Source organism: Oncorhynchus gorbuscha, linkage group LG13, assembly GCF_021184085.1.
Source record: "Oncorhynchus gorbuscha isolate QuinsamMale2020 ecotype Even-year linkage group LG13, OgorEven_v1.0, whole genome shotgun sequence".
NCBI classification, from domain to species: domain Eukaryota; kingdom Metazoa; phylum Chordata; class Actinopteri; order Salmoniformes; family Salmonidae; genus Oncorhynchus; species Oncorhynchus gorbuscha.
In genome coordinates, this window is record NC_060185.1 from 20157369 (window position 1) to 20177083 (window position 19715).

The following is a 19715-nucleotide window of genomic DNA, read 5'->3' on the forward strand; positions in this document are numbered from 1 at the left end:
TTATCCTCCAAATGACCAAGGAACTCAAATGTGTACCGTGATCTTTTGAGAGCTAAAGCAAATACTCAAACCACTCACTTTGTTTCCTTATGGTGTTTGTTTTCTCATGGTTTCATAAAAAAATCTGTCTCTTCCATTATATAAAACAAAATGACATCAATAACCTATGACCTATGCTACCACAGTAAGAGAAATGAAAGCAACGTTTTATTTTTTGTGATTTTACAATTGATTTTATACTGCTCCTTGAAAGTTTCCAATTGCATACTTATAATATCATTGTTCAGTGGTTGAGGGAAAGGTTTGGGAGAAGGCTGAAACCAAGCACAGTGACTGATCTCTCTCTATGGACCCAGAGCAGAGAACGCAAACACAATGCTTCATGCTAAAAGCATTCCCTCCCTTTCTCAAATAGAACGCCTCTTCTCTCTCTCCCTGTTGCGATCAGCTGCCAAAACAAACTGGCGCTGTGATGAACGTAATAAATATTATCGATGGGAAATCTGGTGCTGTTGACCTCACACCACGTGCCAATGTCCTGAGAACAGGTGCTGCTCAGATTTATGGACTAACCCCTTCTCTGTCACACAGAGATCTGCTGAACCCCAGCCAGTGACCAATGACACCCCTCTCCCACTCAGACAGAGAGCCATAGACATACATTACAGTGTTCATCTGAGCCTAGCACAGGTCGTGCCCTGCGAGTTATACATACAGTATCCATTCAAATGAGTAACAGTTGTCCTAATCATAAAGCTAGCAGTTATGGGACTCATCTCTATTGTAATGCTAGCCATAAGGCAGAGGAGAGCTGAAGGGTGTATGTGGACTCATAAACAGGCCCTTTTGACCAAGAGGCTAAGCAGACATGTGCTCCGATGGCTGGGACTTCAGACAAGTTATGTATACCAGGACTGGGGTCAATTCGAATTGAAGGCAGTCAATTCAAAAGTAAACTTAAATAACACTTCACCATTTAAAAAAAAACAGCATTTATTTTGAATAACTTCTCAATAAACTGAGGAGTAGAAGCTTTTTATTTATTTATTTATTCAAATTGACCCCAGCCCTGGCTGATACACCCCATACTCTCAGAGCTTTACCATGTCCTTTACCTCAGCCCTGGCTGTCACGGATTTCCTCCTCGTCTGAAGAGGTGAAGCAAGGATCGGACCAATACGCAGCGTGGTAAGGGTCCATGTTTTAATAGAACAGACTGAACATGACACCGGGGCAGCAGGGTAGCCTAGTTAGAGCTTTGGACTAGTAACCAGAAGGTTGCAAGTTCAAATCCCCAAGCTGACAAGGTACAAATCTGTCGTTCTGCCCTGAACAGGCAGTTAACCCACTGTTCCTAGGCCGTCATTGAAAATAAGAATTTGTTCTTAACTGACTTGCCTAGTTAAATAAAGGTTAAAAAAAATAACAAATTGAAATGGAAACTAAATAGTCCCGTGTGGCACTGACACAGGAAACAATCACCCACAAAATACCCAAAGAATATGGTTGCCTAAATATGGTTCCCAATCAGAGACAACGATAAACACCTGCCTCTAATTGAGAAGCAACCATAGACCTACATAAACACCTAGATGGAAACAACCCCATAAATCTACAAAAAACCCTAGACAGTACAAACACCCTATATGAGACAAAAACACACATATCACCAATGTCACACCTGACCTAACCAAAATAATAAAGAAAACAAAGAATACTAAGGTCAGGGTGTGACACTGGCTGATACACCCAGTACACTCAGAGCTTTACTTTACTAGAGAGATTTGAGTGCTATTTCTACATCCAACTTGTACAGCACTGTTTCCTGTAGCTGTGAGTCTGTGTGAAAGGGGCTCCCTGACGACTCCAGTAGCAGTGTTACCTGCATAATACACACCTGGCTCAGGTTTGTGGGTGTATACTTGCACCTGTACAGTCCATTCATGTATGTATCTTTACAGTCTCTGGAGGCTTCCTTGTGTCTCACTGTTGCCAGCCAGGGATCTAACACATGCCTCATCTGTCTCACCACACCAACCCCTATACTATAATATACTATGCAATACAATACTATAATATAATATACTTTACTATACTATACTTCAATATTCTAAACTGTAATGTACTGTAGTATACTATAATATACTTTACTATACCATAATACAATATAATATAATATACTATAATATTATATATTTTACTATACTATACTTGGCTCCCGAGTGGGGCAGCGGTCTAAGGCACTGCATCTCAGTGCAAGAGGAGTCACGACAGACCCTGGTTCGATCCCGGGCTATATCACAACCGGCTGTGATCAGGAGTCCCATAGGGCGGCGCGCAATTGGCTGAGGTAGGCCGTCATTGGCTGGGGTAGGCCGTCATTGGCTGGGGTAGGCCGTCATTGGCTGGGGTAGGCCGTCATTGTAAGTAAGAATTTGTTCTTAACTGACTTGCTTAATTAAATAAAGGTTAAAAAAGATATATATATATTATGATATACTACACTTTATTTTACTATAACACAATTGTACTATATATAAAATAGTATAGTATAGAAATATACTATACCATACTAAACTATAATTAAGCAATAAGGCCAGAGGGGGTTGGTATATGTCCAATGTACCACAGCTAAGGGCTGTTCTTATCACAACACAATGTGGAGTGTCTGCATACAGCCCTTAGCCGTGCTATATTGGACATACACCAAAAAAGAACAAGTTGCCTTACTGCTATTATATACTGGTTACCAATGTAATTAGAGCAATAAAAATAAATGTTTTGTCATACCCGTGGTATACGGTCTGATATACCACGGCTGTCAGTCAATCAGCATTCAGGGCTCGAACCACCCAGTTTATCAGATAATGTAATGTAATATAGTAATATACAACCAGCACACCTTCACGCTAAGGATGAGGCTACAGGCGGTATTCTCTCCCACCCCACAATCCTCCTGTCAGAGTGGAGATCTTGGTAGAGGAGAAGACAAGGCCACACAGGGCAGGGAACGAACATGCCACCCATGGCAACTACCTAGCTAATTAAATCAGCAGTGACAGTCATGCACTAAGAACAATATGGACAAAGAGTTCCTATTCCTCATCACCGGATTACTTTGCTTAATATTACAAGCTGTCCCATTCAATTTGGGTAATTAAAATGCACCTGCTGACAGTCATGAAGACACCATATGGACATCCAGGCACAATACAAAGGGAGGCATTAAACGCCCTCCTCCCTCTCTCTCTCCCCACAGCTGGTGCAGATTGTAGCCCATTTACATTGTAGGCAGAAAAACACTGTGATTATCCAGGAGTCTCTCTGTTTGGATATGAGAGGGGTGTTAGGGAGGGCAGAAGGTGTGGCTGGTTATTAGCATTTAGCAAAATCCCACCCACTTTAGTATTTTCCTTCCATGAGAATCATAATCCATGAGATTATTCCATGAGAACTATGACATCAGCCATCTAATTCCTCTAATCAAACCTCAAACATGGATTTACTTTTTGATGATTATTTGTGTACCTGTTTGACATTTTTACTGCACTGTTAGGAGTTAGTAACACGAGCATTTTGCTACACACGCTATGACATCTGTTAAACTATGTACGTGACCAATACTTAGACTTGATATTTGGATTTGAATAATAACCCCATTCTCTCTCTTTTCAAACCCCATGTCTCTATCTTTCTTTTACCCAATCTGAGTGGAATAACTATTAGAGATATTTCCTGGGACAGCGGTAAATGAAGCTGTGAGGATCAATGAGATTAAAAGAGATTGGGCAGGGAACAGGCACACATCCAGGCTCTGTGGCCCTACAAAAAGCAGGCTGTGGGGAAGCCTTCTGCAGGACAGCCGTGCCAGGTTAGAGGCAGTGGGCTCACTCCTCCAGGCTACGTCAGCTCTGCAGCTATGTTGTCACTCTGGAGGGGAAATGGGCACTCTGAATCGAGTGGGACGTGAGAGAGAGCGGCTGACTACACACGTACGGCTACACCCGTCTCTCTCCTTGCATCATGAGGGGCACTTGCACTGATGAGCATGAGCATGAGCATGAGCGAGTGACGGTGTTGAGACGTAGCACCGTAGCAACGGCGCTCTGGTGTAATATATGTGGGTGGGGTGACACAGGCAGGTAGACTGATTGGTTTGCAGGGTGGGGACTCAAGGCCAGAGCAGGGCCTATAACGGGAGGAGAGGACAGACAGAGAATAGAGCTCTCCATCTTTCTCATGGTTAAGCTGTCAGCCAGGCCGACGCAGCCAGCCAGCCGCACAGAGCCACTCCACCCCCACATCAATAAGGGATAAACAAGGCAAGGTCCCCACCCACACACCATGGACCATGAATACCAACACAGACCCCTTGGACACAACATAGGACACTGGGCCCTTACCTTGATCACTTGCAATAAAATATTAGATCCAGAAAGGTGAGGGTGGAGAAGTGCAGTGGTGGAGAAAGCTTGCCTAGCCTGTCATCCTCCATCTAAATCTATTCAGTCAGAAAAGCAGCTACTGTTTCTCATTCAGACCATCAGCAATCCATTTCCTATCAGCCCATAGGTCATTACAGTAAATGGCCGACACTAGACATTGAGGGTCACACGCATGGAGAGAATATGAAATATAGTGGCTGTCTAGACCAATTCTGTTCTACAGCCAATCAACAGTGGCAGTGCGGCGACCTTCAATTTCCTGTGTGTCTTTATCTCCATAAACTGAAAAATAGATTGTCAGGCGGCGCTGTGATCGCTGTCATCCTTTGTTATGTGTGACAGACACAGTGGTAGCTGTCCACAGTGAGGGGGCAGATGAGCTGAGATGGACTGCTCTGAAGTTCAGCCTTTCATGCTACAGCAGGAGAACCACAGACCTGTCTCCTCTCCTTTCTCTGTCTGGGTGTCTGTCACTGCCAACTACAGTGCAGTGTGGGAGCTAACATACTGTAAGTGATGCTGGGTGTTTAGCATGCAACTTCTTGGTGACAGGGGGCAGTATTTTCACGTCTGGATGAAATGCATGTGCAAATTCAACTGCCTGCTACTCATCCCCAGAAGATAAGATATGCATATTATTAGTAGATTTGGAAAGAAGACACTGAAGTTCATAAAACTGTTTGAATCATGTCTGTGAGTATAACAGAACTTATTTATCAGGCGAAAACCCTGAGGACAAACCATTCAGATTTTTTTATAGGTCACTCTCTTTTCAATGGGTTTTCGAAGTTGTACGGCCATCTTGAACGAGGGTAACTTGAAGTGTACTGTTAGATAAAGGCGCGTGACCAGAAAGCTAGCTACAGTTTGTTTTCCTCCTGTTTTGAACACAGATCATCCCATCTTCAATTTATCGATCATTTATTTAAAATACCGAAAGTTGTATCACAAAAGTAGTTTGACATGTTTTGGCAAAGTTTACAGGTAACTTTTGAGATATTTTGTAGTCACGTGTAACGGCGTTCTTCTATCTCCTCCTCTGATGAAGAGGTAGAACAAGGATCGGACCAAAACGCAGCGTGATGGTGATTCATGATATTTTTTAATAAAGAAAAAACTATACATGCAGAGACTACAAAAGTAATGAAATGAAATAATGAAAACCGAATCTGGTGCAAACACAAAGACAGGAACAATCACCCACAAAATACACAGTGAAACCCAGGCTACCCAAATATGGTTCCCAATCAGAGACAACGAGAATCACCTGACTCTGATTGAGAACCGCCTCAGGCAGCCAAGCCTACTCTAGACACCCCTACTCAGCCGCAATCCCAATACCTACTAAACCCCAATACAAAAACACACCACAACATAAACCCATGTCACACCCTGGCCTGACCAAATAAATAACGAAAACACAAAATACTAAGACCAAGGCGTGACAGAATCCCCCCCCCAAGGTGCGGACTCCCGGCCGCACACCTAAACCCATAGGGGAGGGTCCGGGTGGGCGTCTGTCCACGGTGGCGGCTCCGGCTCGGGACGTGGACCCCACTCCAACCAAGTCTTAGTCCCCCTGTAACGCGTCCTTTGATTGGCGACCCTCGCCGCCGACCTTGGCCTAATAACCCTCACCAAGGACCCCACTGGACTGAGGGGCAGCTCGGGACTGAGGTGGAAGCTCGGGACTGAGGGGGAGCTCGGGACTGAGGGGGAGCTCGGGACTGAGGGGGAGCTCGGGACTGAGGGGGAGCTCGGGACTGAGGGGGAGCTCGGGACTGAGGGGAAGCTCGGGACTGAGGGGAAGCCCGGGACTGAGGGGAAGCTTGGGACTGAGGAGAAGCCCGGGACTGAGGGGAGGCCCGGGACTGAGAGGAAGCCCAGTACTGAGAGGAAGCCCAGTACTGAGAGCAAGCTCAGGCAGGTAGTTGGCTCCGACAGATCCAGGCTGGCCGGCGGATCTGGAAGAGTCTGGTTGACTGGCAGATCTGGAAGAATTTGGTTGACTGGCAGATCTGGAAGATCATGGCTGACTGGCGGATCTAGCTGCTCTGGCTACTCCATGCAGACTGGCAGCTCTGGCTTCTCCATGTAGACTGGCAGCTCTGGTTGCTCCATGCAGACTGGCAGCTCTATGCAGACTGGCAGCTCTGGCTGCTCCATGCAAACTGGCAGCTCTGGCTGCTCCATGCAAACTGGCAGCTTTGGCTGCTCCCTGCAGACTGGCAGCTTTGGCTGCTCCCTGCAGACTGGCAGCTCTATGCAGACTGGCAGCTCTGGCTGCTCCATGCAGACTGGCAGCTCTGGCTGCTCCATGCAGACTGGCAGCTCTGGCTGCTCCATGCAGACTGGCATCTCTGGCTGCTCCATGCAGACTGGCAGCTCTGGCTGCTCCATGCAGACTGGCAGCTCTGGCTGCTCCATGCAGACTGGCAGCTCTGGCTGCGCTAAACAGGCAGGAGACTCCAGCAGCACAGGAGAGGAGGAAAGCTCTGGCTGCGCTAAACAGGCGGGAGACTCCGGCAGCGCAGGAGAGGAGGAAAGCGCTGGCTGCGCTGAACAGGCGGGAGGCTCCGACAGCGCTAGAGAGAAGGAAGGCTCTGGCTGTGCTGAACAGGCGAGGTGCACTGAAGGCCTGGTGCGTGGTGCTGGAACTGGTGGTACTGGATCGAGGACACGCACAGGAAGCCTGGTGCGGGGAGCTGCCACCGGAGGACTGGTGTGTGGAGGTGGCACTGGATAGACCGGACTGTGCAGGCGCACTGGAGCTCTTGAGCACCGAGCCTGCCCAACCTTGCCTGGCTCGATGCCCACTCTAGCCCGGCCAATACGAAGAGCTGGTATGTACCGCACAGGGCTATGCACCCGCACTGGAGACACTGTGAGCTCCATAGCATAACACGGCGCCTGCCCGGTCTCTTTAGCCCCCCGGTAAACACAGGAAGTTTGCGCAGGTCTCCTACTTGGCGTAGCCATACTCCCTGTGAGCCCCCCCCCCAATACATTTTTGGGGCTGACTCTCAGGCTTCCATCCGCGTCGCCGTGCTGCCTCTTCATACCAGTGCCTCTCCGCTTTCCACGCCTCCAGTTCTTCTTTGGGGCGTCGATATTCACTGGCTGTGCCCAGGGTCCTTTTCCATCCAATATCTCCTCCCAAGTCCAGAAGTCCTGTGATCGCTGCTCCTCACGATAAACAGGGCGAGTTGGCTCAGGTCTGAACCCTGACTCTGCCACACTCTCACTGAGCCCCCCCCAATACATTTTTGGGGCTGACATTTGGGCTTCCTTGCCAACCGTGTTCCCTCATATCGTCGGCTCCTCTCTCCGGCTGCCACTGCTCTCCTAAGTGCCTCCACCTGTTCCCATGGGAGGCGATCTCTTCCAGCCAGTATCTCCTCCCAAGTGTAACAACCCTTGTCATCCAAAACGTCTTCCCATGTCCATTCCTCCTTTCGCTGCTTCTGCTGTCGCTGCTTGTTGACACGCCGCTTGGTCCAGTTGGGGTGAGTGATTCTGTAACGGCGTTCTTCTATCTCCTCCTCTGATGAAGAGGTAGAACAAGGATCGGACCAAAACGCAGTGTGATGGTGATTCATGATATTTTTTTATAAAGAAAAAACTATACATGCAGAGACTACAAAAGTAATGAAATGAAATAATGAAAACCGTAACAGCCCTATCTGGTGCAAACACAAAGACAGGAACAATCACCCACAAAATACACAGTGAAACCCAGGCTACCTAAATATGGTTCCCAATCAGAGACAACGAGAATCACCTGACTCTGATTGAGAACCGCCTCAGGCAGCCAAGCCTACTCTAGACACCCTACTCAGCCGCAATCCCAATACCTACTAACCCCAATACAAAAACACACCACAACATAAACCCATGTCACACCCTGGCCTGACCAAATAAATAACGAAAACACAAAATACTAAGACCAAGGCGTAACATCACGTTGCTCAAGTTGGAACCAATGTTTTTCTGGATCAAACGCGCCAAATAAATTGACATTTTGGTTATATATAGTTTATGGGTTGAAATATGCTTTCGCTCTTTGTTTACGTAGGTGCTATCCTCAGATAATAGCATCATTTGCTTTCGCCGAAAAGCCTTTTTGAAATCTGACATGTTGGCTGGATTCACAACAAGAGTAGCTTTAATTTGCTATCTTGCATGTGTGATTTAATGAAAATTTGATTTTCTTAGTCATTTATTTGAATTTGGCGCTCTGCATTTTCCCTGGCTTTTGGCCAGGTGGGACGCTAGCAACCCACATATAATAATAATAATAATAATAATAATAATATATGCCATTTAGCAGACGCTTTTATCCAAAGCGACTTACAGTCATGTGTGCATACATTCTACGTATGGGTGGTCCCGGGGATCGAACCCACTACCCTGGCGTTACAAGCGCCATGCTCTACCAACTGAGCTACAGAAGGACCACATCCCAGAGAGGTTAAACCTGCTTTGAAACCGGTCGCTCTCATTTATTATGGACATACATTTGCAATCCACTTTGATTTAAGGAAGCAATTTGTGAGAGCTGGCTGCCTGGCTGGCTGCCTGGCTGCCTGGCTGCCTGGCTGGCTGGCTGCCTGGCTGGCTGCCTGGCTGGCTGCCTGGCTGGCTGCCTGGCTGGCTGCCTGGGTGCTGAGAGTAATAAGCGGGTCTGTTGGAGGAGCATACATTTTTTTTATCTTAACACCCAACTAAACTTCAGGTCAAGAGCGTGCCATAGATTGAAAGTTATATTATGGTGTTTTGAGATAATCCAAGAGCCTTTATAATTTAGTGACAATTAGGCTCATAAGAAAGGCTTTATAGTCATTCTTACATTTACATTACATTTAAGTCATTTAGCAGACGCTCTTATCCAGAGCGACTTACAAATTGGTGCATTCACCTTATGACATCCAGTGGAACAACCACTTTACAATAGTGCATCTAAGTATTTTAAGGGGGGTGAGAAGGATTACTTTATCCTATCCTAGGTATTCCTTAAAGAGGTGGGGTTTCAGGTGTCTCCGGAAGGTGGTGATTGACTCCGCTGTCCTGGCGTCGTGAGGGAGTTTGTTCCACCATTGGGGAGCCAGAGCAGCGAACAGTTTTGACTGAGCTGAGCGGGAACTGTACTTCCTCAGTGGTAGGGAGGCGAGCAGGCCAGAGGTGGATGAACGCAGTGCCCTTATTTGGGTGTAGGGCCTGATCAGAGCCTGGAGGTACTGAGGTGCCGTTCCCCTCACAGCTCCGTAGGCAAGCACCATGGTCTTGTAGCGGATGCGAGCTTCAACTGGAAGCCAGTGGAGAGAGCGGAGGAGCGGGGTGACGTGAGAGAACTTGGGAAGGTTGAACACTAGATGGGCTGCGGCGTTCTGGATGAGTTGTAGGGGTTTAATGGCACAGGCAGGGAGCCCAGCCAACAGCGAGTTGCAGTAATCCAGACGGGAGATGACAAGTGCCTGGATTAGGACCTGCGCCGCTTCCTGTGTGAGGCAGGGTCGTACTCTGCGGATGTTGTAGAGCATGAACCTACAGGAACGGGCCACCGCCTTGATGTTAGTTGAGAACGACAGTTTGTTGTCCAGGATCACGCCAAGGTTCTTAGCGCTCTGGGAGGAGGACACAATGGAGTTGTCAACCGTGATGGCGAGATCATGGAACGGGCAGTCCTTCCCGGGAGGAAGAGCAGCTCCGTCTTGCCGAAGTTCAGCTTGAGGTGGTGATCCGTCATCCACACTGATATGTCTGCCAGACATGCAGAGATGCGATTCGCCACCTGGTCATCAGAAGGGGGAAAGGAGAAGATTAATTGTGTGTCGTCTGCATAGCAATGATAGGAGAGACCATGTGAGGTTATGACAGAGCCAAGTGACTTGGTGTATAGCGAGAATAGGAGAGGGCCTAGAACAGAGCCCTGGGGGACACCAGTGGTGAGAGCGCGTGGTGAGGAGACAGATTCTCGCCACGCCACCTGGTAGGAGCGACCTGTCAGGTAGGACGCAATCCAAGCGTGGGCCGCGCCGGAGATGCCCAACTCGGAGAGGGTGGAGAGGAGGATCTGATGGTTCACAGTATCGAAGGCAGCCGATAGGTCTAGAAGGATGAGAGCAGAGGAGAGAGAGTTAGCTTTAGCGGTGCGGAGCGCCTCCGTGATACAGAGAAGAGCAGTCTCAGTTGAATGACTAGTCTTGAAACCTGACTGATTTGGATCAAGAAGGTCATTCTGAGAGAGATAGCGGGAGAGCTGACCAAGGACGGCACGTTCAAGAGTTTTGGAGAGAAAAGAAAGAAGGGATACTGGTCTGTAGTTGTTGACATCGGAGGGATCGAGTGTAGGTTTTTTCAGAAGGGGTGCAACTCTCGCTCTCTTGAAGACGGAAGGGACGTAGCCAGCGGTCAGGGATAAGTTGATGAGCGAGGTGAGGTAGGGAGAAGGTCTCCGGAAATGGTCTGGAGAAGAGAGGAGGGGATAGGGTCGAGCGGGCAGGTTGTTGGGCGGCCGGCCGTCACAAGACGCGAGATTTCATCTGGAGAGAGGGGAGAAAGAGGTCAGAGCACAGGGTAGGGCAGTGTGAGCAGAACCAGCGGTGTTGTTTGACTTCGCAAACGAGGATCGGATGTCGTCGATCTTCTTTTCAAAATGGTTGACGAAGTCATCTGCAGAGAGGGAGGAGGGGGGGGAGGGGGAGGAGGATTCAGGAGGGAGGAGAATGTGGCAAAGAGCTTCCTAGGGTTAGAGGCAGATGCTTGGAATTTAGAGTGGTAGAAAGTGGCTTTAGCAGCAGAGACAGAGGAGGAAAATGTAGAGAGGAGGGAGTGAAAGGATGCCAGGTCCGCAGGGAGGCGAGTTTTCCTCCATTTCCGCTCGACCTTCCGGAGCCCTGTTCTGTGAGCTCGCATTGAGTCGTCAAGCCACGGAGCGGGAGGGGAGGACCGAGCCGGCCTGGAAGATAGGGGACATAGAGAGTCAAAGGATGCAGAAAGGGAGGAGAGGAGGGTTGAGGAGGCAGAATCAGGAGATAGGTTGAAGAAGGTTTGAGCAGAGGGAAGAGATGATAGGATGGAAGAGGAGAGAGTAGCGGGGGAGAGAGAGCGAAGGTTGGGACGGCGCGATACCATCCGAGTAGGGGCAGTGTGGGAAGTGTTGGATGAGAGCGAGAGGGAAAAGGATACAAGGTAGTGGTCGGAGACTTGGAGGGGAGTTGCAATGAGGTTAGTGGAAGAACAGCATCTAGTAAAGATGAGGTCGAGCGTATTGCCTGCCTTGTGAGTAGGGGGAAGGTGAGAGGGTGAGGTCAAAAGAGGAGAGGAGTGGAAAGAAGGAGGCAGAGAGGAATGAGTCAAAGGTAGACGTGGGGAGGTTAAAGTCGCCCAGAACTGTGAGAGGTGAGCCGTCCTCAGGAAAGGAGCTTATCAAGGCATCAAGCTCATTGATGAACTCTCCGAGGGGACCTGGAGGGCGATAAATGATAAGGATGTTAAGCTTGAAAGGGCTGGTAACTGTGACAGCATGAAATTCAAAGGAGGCGATAGACAGATGGGTAAGGGAGAAAGAGAGAATGACCACATGGGAGAGATAAGGATCCCTATGCCACCACCCCGCTGACCAGAAGCTCTCGGGTGTGCGAGAACACGTGGGGCGGACGAAGAGAGCAGTAGGAGTAGCAGTGTTATCTGTGGTGATCCATGTTTCTGTCAGTGCCAAGAAGCCGAGGACTGGAGGGAGGCATAGGCTGAGATGAACTCTGCCTTGTTGGCTGCAGATCGGCAGTTCCAGAGGCTACCGGAGACCTGGAACTCCACGTGGGTCGTGCGCGCTGGGACCACCAGATTAGGGTGGCAGCGGCCACGCGGTGTGGAGCGTTTGTATGGTCTGTGCAGAGAGGAGAGAACAGGGATAGACAGACACATAGTTGACAGGCTACAGAAGAGGCTACGCTAATGCAAGGAGATTGGAATGACAAGTGGACTACACGTCTCGAATGTTCAGAAAGTTAAGCTTACGTAGCAAGAATCTTATTGACTAAAATTATTAAAAATGATACAGTACTGCTGAAGTAGGCTAGCTGGCAGTGGCTGCGTTGTTGACTTTGTAGGCTAGCTGACAGTGGCTGCGTTGTTGACACTACACTAATCAAGTCGTTCCGTTGAGTGTAGTAGTTTCTACAGTGCTGCTATTCGGGGGCTAGCTGGCTAGCTAGCAGTGTTGATTACGTTACGTTGCGTTAAAAGAACGACAATAGCTGGCTAGCTAACCTAGAAAATCGCTCTAGACTACACAATTATCTTTGATACACAGACGGCTATGTAGCTAGCTATGTAGCTAGCTACGATCAAACAAATCAAACCGTTGTGCTGTAATGAAATGAAATGAAAAATGTGATACTACCTGTGGAGCGAAGCGGAATGCGACCGGGTTGTTGAGTGCGGAAGTTCTATTCAGTAGACGTTGGCTAGCTGTTGGCTAGCTAGCAGTGTCTCCTACGTTAAGGACGACAAATAGCTGGCTAGCTAACCTCGGTAAATTAAGATAATCACTCTAAGACTACACGCTCTAAACTACACAATTATCTTGGATACGAAGACAGCAAAGACAACTATGTAGCTAGCTAACACTACACTAATCAAGTCGTTCAGTTGAGTGTAATAGTTTCTACAGTGCTGCTATTCGGTAGACGGTGGACGTTTGCTAGCTGGCTAGCTGCTGGGCAGATAGCAGTGTAGACTACGTTAGGACGACGAAATACGAAGTTGCAATAGAAGTGCTGACTGTTTCACTTTGTTGTCCTCTTTCTTTTCCTTTTTCTTCTGTCCTTCTTTTGTCCTTATTTTGTCTTCCTTTCTTCTGTTAACTAGATATTTTTTGTTGTTATTCTTTGTAAGCTAGCTAGCTTCTTCCAGGAGAGTCCCTAGCAACTGCTTAGCAACAAGTAAACAATTCTGCTAGCAATTCACCTAGCTAAGATAACTGTACAATTTTATGAAAAAAATAGTTAATTTTTCAAAAGCCTGTCTTGTTTAGTTTGTTCCTTGTTTTGTCTTCTATTGAGTCTTGCAGTTTTCTCTTGATTTTTTCGATGTACTCTTGTATTCTTCAAAATATCAAGAGATTCTAATCTGCATTATACAACGAAAGTTAATTGTGTTATTATCCTAGTAGTTATAACCTTGGACATGTAACAATGAACATACAACCTGCCCATATTAGATATGTGTTATAACTATGAGTAAGGTGTAATTTATATCCAGTAACCCTAATGCATAGAGCGTGGCTCTGGATTCACAGCCTGAACACACACCTCCCCACAATTCCCAAACAACGTGTCTCCAATACGCGTCTCTATTCATTTGAATGCGTTGACAGTTGGAGAACTTTTGGGAAATGTACTGAGAATTGGAAAAGTATTCAAACCAACGGTCCGATACACTGCTGTGCGTAAGCGTACACATGTGGTACTCCGATAGAACCTTAACACAAAGCTCAGACCACATGATACTTCAGTGGGGCCCCGTATGAAGTGGTGTCACAGGGAAATGCATCCTCCCCCTGAGGGGACACAGTAATGTAAGGGACCCTGGGGACAGATATCACCCTGCCCTCATTCAGCTCAATGTCCTCTGTCCTCCGTTGTGATCAGCCACTTACCTCAGCCACATGGTGAGTATTACCTCTTAATCAATTAACTTGTTTTTCCATCAAGGACACAATGATCCCAAGGGGGTTCAATGGCAAAAATAAAAGCAGTGAACCATGAAAAGAATGCTATACTTTACCATGCGGCCTTCACAAGGTGAACTTCATTTTTACTTCTGCTAAAGGTGGCAGCTGTCAAACTAATCTGCAGTCCCACCCAGGCAGGCTGTGTGTAAATGGAGTCTTTGGTTGCAGCCCACTCTGTCCTATCAGCAGCAGACTGAAGTATCACCTAGGTCACCTAATAGCTTCATTTCCAATTCCCTGGCTGGGCCAGATCGATTTCCCTCATTCCATGCACAGATGGGATTAAAAGGCCAGATTAAAGATGAATTCCTGGATCTGTCATTATAGCAGATTAATGAGAGGGCACTCAAACATGTTTAAATGCCCCCCACCGTGGCCATGAAGCCATATGCAGCGAGGTAGACATTTTTGTCAGATTAAATCTTCACATATATCAGGAAAAACAGGATGTTTTGAAGGAGAAAATATAACTCTGATTTGTATTCCGTTACAATCTAATAGTGACACAACAATACAGAAACTGTGGATTTTAGCTAGTCCATGTTCTGTATGTCAAGGTACAGAAACTGTGGATTTTAGCTAGTCCATGTACTATATGTCAAGGTACAGAAACTGTGGATTTTCCATGTTCTATGTCCATGTTCTGTATGTCAAGGTACAGAAACTGTGGATTTTTTCCATGTTCTAGTCCATGTACTATATGTCAAGGTACAGAAACTGTGGATTTTAGCTAGTCCATGTTCTGTATGTCAAGGTACAGAACCTGTGGATTTTAGCTAGTCCATGTTCTGTATGTCAAGGTACAGAAACTGTGGATTTTAGCTAGTCCATGTTCTGTATGTCAAGGTACAGAAAGTGTAGATTTTAGCTAGTCCATGTTCTGTATGTCAAGGTACAGTAACTGTGGATTTTAGCTAGTCCATGTTCTGTATGTCAAGGTACAGAAAAAGCTGTCCATGTACTATATCAAGGTTTGTGGATTTTAGCTAGTCCATGTTCTGTATCAAGGTACAGAAAGTGTGGATTTTAGCTAGTCCATGTTCTGTAGTCAAGTCAGAAACTGTGGATTTTAGCTAGTCCATGTACTATATGTCAAGGTACAGAACCTGTGGATTTTAGCTAGTCCACAGAAAGAAACTGTGGATTTTAGCTAGTCCATGTTCTGTATGTCAAGGTACAGAAAGTGTGGATTTATGTCAAGGTACAGTAAGCTATGTCAAGGTACAGAAACTGTGGATTTTAGCTAGTCCATGTTCTGTATGTCAAGGTACAGAAACTGTGGATTTTAGCTAGTCCATGTTCTGTATCAAGGTACAGAAAGTGTGGATTTTAGTAGTCCATGTTCTGTATGTCAAGGTACAGAAACTGTGGATTTTAGCTAGTCCATGTACTATATGTCAAGGTACAGAAACTGTGGATTTTAGCTAGTCCATGTACTATATGTCAAGGTACAGAAACTGTGGATTTTAGCTAGTCCATGTACTATATGTCAAGGTACAGAAACTGTGGATTTTAGCTAGTCCATGTTCTGTATGTCAAGGTACAGAAAGTGTGGATTTTAGCTAGTCCATGTTCTGTATGTCAAGGTACAGAAACTGTGGATTTTAGCTAGTCCATGTTCTGTATGTCAAGGTACAGAAACTGTGGATTTTAGCTAGTCCATGTACTATATGTCAAGGTACAGAAACTGTGGATTTTAGCTAGTCCATGTTCTGTATGTCAAGGTACAGAACCTGTGGATTTTAGCTAGTCCATGTTCTGTATGTCAAGGTACAGAAACTGTGGATTTTAGCTAGTCCATGTTCTGTATGTCAAGGTACAGAAACTGTGGATTTTAGCTAGTCCATGTTCTGTATGATTTTCTAGTCTATGTTCTGTATGTCAAGGTACAGAAACTGTGGATTTTAGCTAGTCCATGTTCTGTATGTCAAGGTACAGAAAGTGTGGATTTTAAGTCCATGTTCTGTATGTCAAGGTACAGAAAGTGTAGATTTTAGCTAGTCCCATATGTCAAGGTACAGAAACTGTGGATTTTAGCTAGTCCATGTACATGTACAGAAACTGTGGATTTTATATGTCAAGGTACAGAAACTGTGGATTTTAGCTAGTCCATGTTCTGTATGTCAAGGTACAGAAAGTGTGGATTTTAGCTAGTCCATGTTCTGTATGTCAAGGTACAGAAACTGTGGATTTTAGCTAGTCCATGTTCTGTATGTCAAGGTACAGAAACTGTGGATTTTAGCTAGTCCATGTACTATATGTCAAGGTACAGAAACTGTGGATTTGAGCTAGTCCATGTTCTGTATGTCAAGGTACAGAACCTGTGGATTTTAGCTAGTCCATGTTCTGTATGTCAAGGTACAGAAACTGTGGATTTTAGCTAGTCCATGTTCTGTATGTCAAGGTACAGAAACTGTGGATTTTAGCTAGTCCATGTTCTGTATGTCAAGGTACAGAAAGTGTGGATTTTAGCTAGTCCATGTTCTGTATGTCAAGGTACAGAAACTGTGAAGCAATACAGATATAGCAAGCTATATCATTTTTAGATTACATCTGTGACACTGGCAGAGATCCACATATTTACTGGGGTACAAAAACTATCCTTCTCGGGATCCTATCCTACTCTCCACCACATAGTGATGGACCCTGGTAATGGCTCTAGCAGTTCATATTGAACTTATTGTTTCTGCAGAAGATTTCCTGGAGCTGAGAGAGGCTGTGTGTGAGGTCCAGTAAATCACTATGGGAATTGTGAAAACAGGGCTCCTCACACACAGCGACAACACAGTGGAGACACGATTCTATTCCCCTCATGTCAGGAAGAAGATCCAGAAAATAACCAAACACACGCCTCATTTGTAATCTGCTCCAGACCATGTCCCTGTGTGTGTGTGTGTGTGTGTGTGTGTGTGTGTGTGTGTGTGTGTGTGTGTGTGTGTGTGTGTGTGTGTGTGTGTGTGTGTGTGTGTGTGTGTGTGTGTGTGTGTGTGTGTGTGTGTGTGTGTGTGTGTGTGTGTGTGTGTGTGTGTGTGTGTGTGTGTGTGTTAGCTCAGTCCCTCAGGTTCGTCCCATTTCATATGACTAATTTTACCTCCTGTTTCAGAAAGTGATGTCACTATATACACAGTTCAAGTAGGCAGTTTGCATACACCTCAGCCAAATACATTTAAACTCAGTTGTTCACAATTCCTGACATTTAATCCTAGTAAAAATTCCCTTTCTAGGTCAGTTAGGATCACCACTTTATTTTAAGAATGTGAAATGTCAGAATAAGAGTTGAGAGAAGGATTTATTTCAGCTTTTATTTATTTCACCACATTCCCAGTGGGTCAGAAGTTTACATACACTCAATTAGTACTTAGTAGCATTGCCTTAAAATTGTTGAACTTGCGTCAAACGTTTTGGGATGCCTTCCACAAGCTTCCCACAATAAGTTGAGTGAATTTTGGCCCATTCCTCCTGATAGAGCTGGTGTAACTGAGTCAGGTTTGTAGGCCTCCATGCTCGCACACACTTTTTCAGTTATGCCCACAATTTTTCTATAGGATTGAGGTCAGGGCTTTGCCACTCCAATACCTTGACTTTGTTGTCCTGAAGCCATTTTTCCACAACTTTGGAAGTATGCTTGGGGTCATTGTCCATTTGGAACACCCATTTGCGACCAAGCTTTAACTTCATGACTGATGTCTTGAGATGTTGCTTCAATATATCCACATAATCTTCCTGCTGACGCCATCTATTTTGTGAAGTGCACCAGTCCCTGCTATCCTTGACCAGTGTACCGAACCCTGCTATCCTTGACCTTCACTACGGCCTGGGTGGACCAGGACGGAGAAACAAACACACAGGTACTGTCCTGTTCGAAAGAACTCTCATTCTTGGGTGATTTGGTGACAGTTTACCACTTAATTTGTGACAAATGCTCCTAACCTTAAAGAGGTTTTCCACATATTGTTTGCACAGATGAACGTGGTACCTTCAGCCATTTGGAAATTGCTCCCAAGGATGAACCAGACTTGTGGAGGTCTACAATTTTTTTATGAGGTCTTGGTTGATTTCCTTTGATTTTCCCATGATGTCAAGCAAAGAAGCACTGAGTTTGAAGGTAGGCCTTGAAATACATCCACAGGTACACCTCCAATTGACTCAAATTATGACAATTAGCCTATCGGATGCTTTTAAAGCCATGACATCATTTTCTGGACTTTTTCAAGCTGTTTAAAGGCACAGTCAACTTAATAATAATAATAATATATAATAATAATATATGCCATTTAGCAGACGCTTTTATCCAAAGCGACTTACAGTCATGTGTGCATACATTCTACGTATGGGTGGTCCCGGGATCAAACCCACTACCCTGGCGTTACAAGCGCCATGCTCTACCAACTGACCATACCACTTAATGTATGTAAACTTCTGACCCACTGGAATTGTGATACAATTCACTGTAACTGAAATAATCTGTCTCTTATCAATTGTTGGAAAAATTTCTTGTGTCATGTCCAAAGTAGATGTCCTAACCAACTTGGCAAAACTATAGTTTGTTAACAAGAAATTTGTGGAGTGGTTGAAAAAGTAGTTTTAATGACTCCAACCTAAGTGTATGTAAACTTCTGAATTCAACTGTAGGACCTTCCACCCCCACCTGGGATATGGATGCCTAACCTGAGGGTCAAAACGTCATAAATAAATATCACCTGGGAGCATGAGCAGCAGTGTGCAGCGTTTTCCTTTTTGTTTTGCATGAGTTTGCCTACAACTCCAGCAGCTGAGATAAGTAGCTGGATGTGCATATGTTCTTCAGCTTTTGTACTGTTCCCCATCTCCCCACAGAGCCCTCTAGCCCTGGGAGACACTGTCTATGTCAACTGAAACCCCACTCAGCACACCGAGCCTACGTCTCCCACAATTCTCCTCTTTCTGTACTCATGAATGTGAACTTAATCTGTAGTCTCTGCTGATATATTCACAACATGGTCAACATGTTTTATTATGTTTCCTTTATGTAGTGATGAAGCTCAGAGGGAGTTTTCTGTGTATTAACATGGTATACAGCTAACAGGGGAATTCTTCATCCCCATAGAAGATATCTGCACTGAAAACTTCCCAAAAAATGCATATTGTAATCCCTGTGATTACTATAGAGAATAGCAGATTTATATAGCAGGTGTGCCATAACATATAACATATTTCATATGATCTGCCATTTATTCACTCCAAGTTTAGAATGAATGTGACAGTTGCTATGCAGAAAATAACATCATGATTAAAACGTTCAAACCCACGTCCTTCCATTAATCACCATTGTGCCTCACCCAGTGTAATCATTTCCTCCAACCTCACATTATGCATAACTCATGTTTTACAAAGACAACTTTGAGCAGCATAAAGACTAACAGATGGATGGATAGGATAGAGAGAACATTAGAAAACTCAAGACAAGAGAGCCTATGACAGAAAGGTATGTGTTGCAATAAGAAAGGGAGAAAGAACTGGACATGACAGAGTCATTGGAAACATTTAACTCAGTC

General features: G+C 45.6%; 1 protein-coding gene across 2 annotated transcripts in view; it reads right to left on the bottom strand.

Annotated features, from left to right (window-relative positions):
• robo1 (roundabout, axon guidance receptor, homolog 1 (Drosophila)) overlaps positions 1-19715 on the bottom strand; it is a 440136-nt gene that overhangs the window by 386863 nt on the left and 33558 nt on the right. The gene's annotated exons all lie outside the window — the stretch shown is intronic.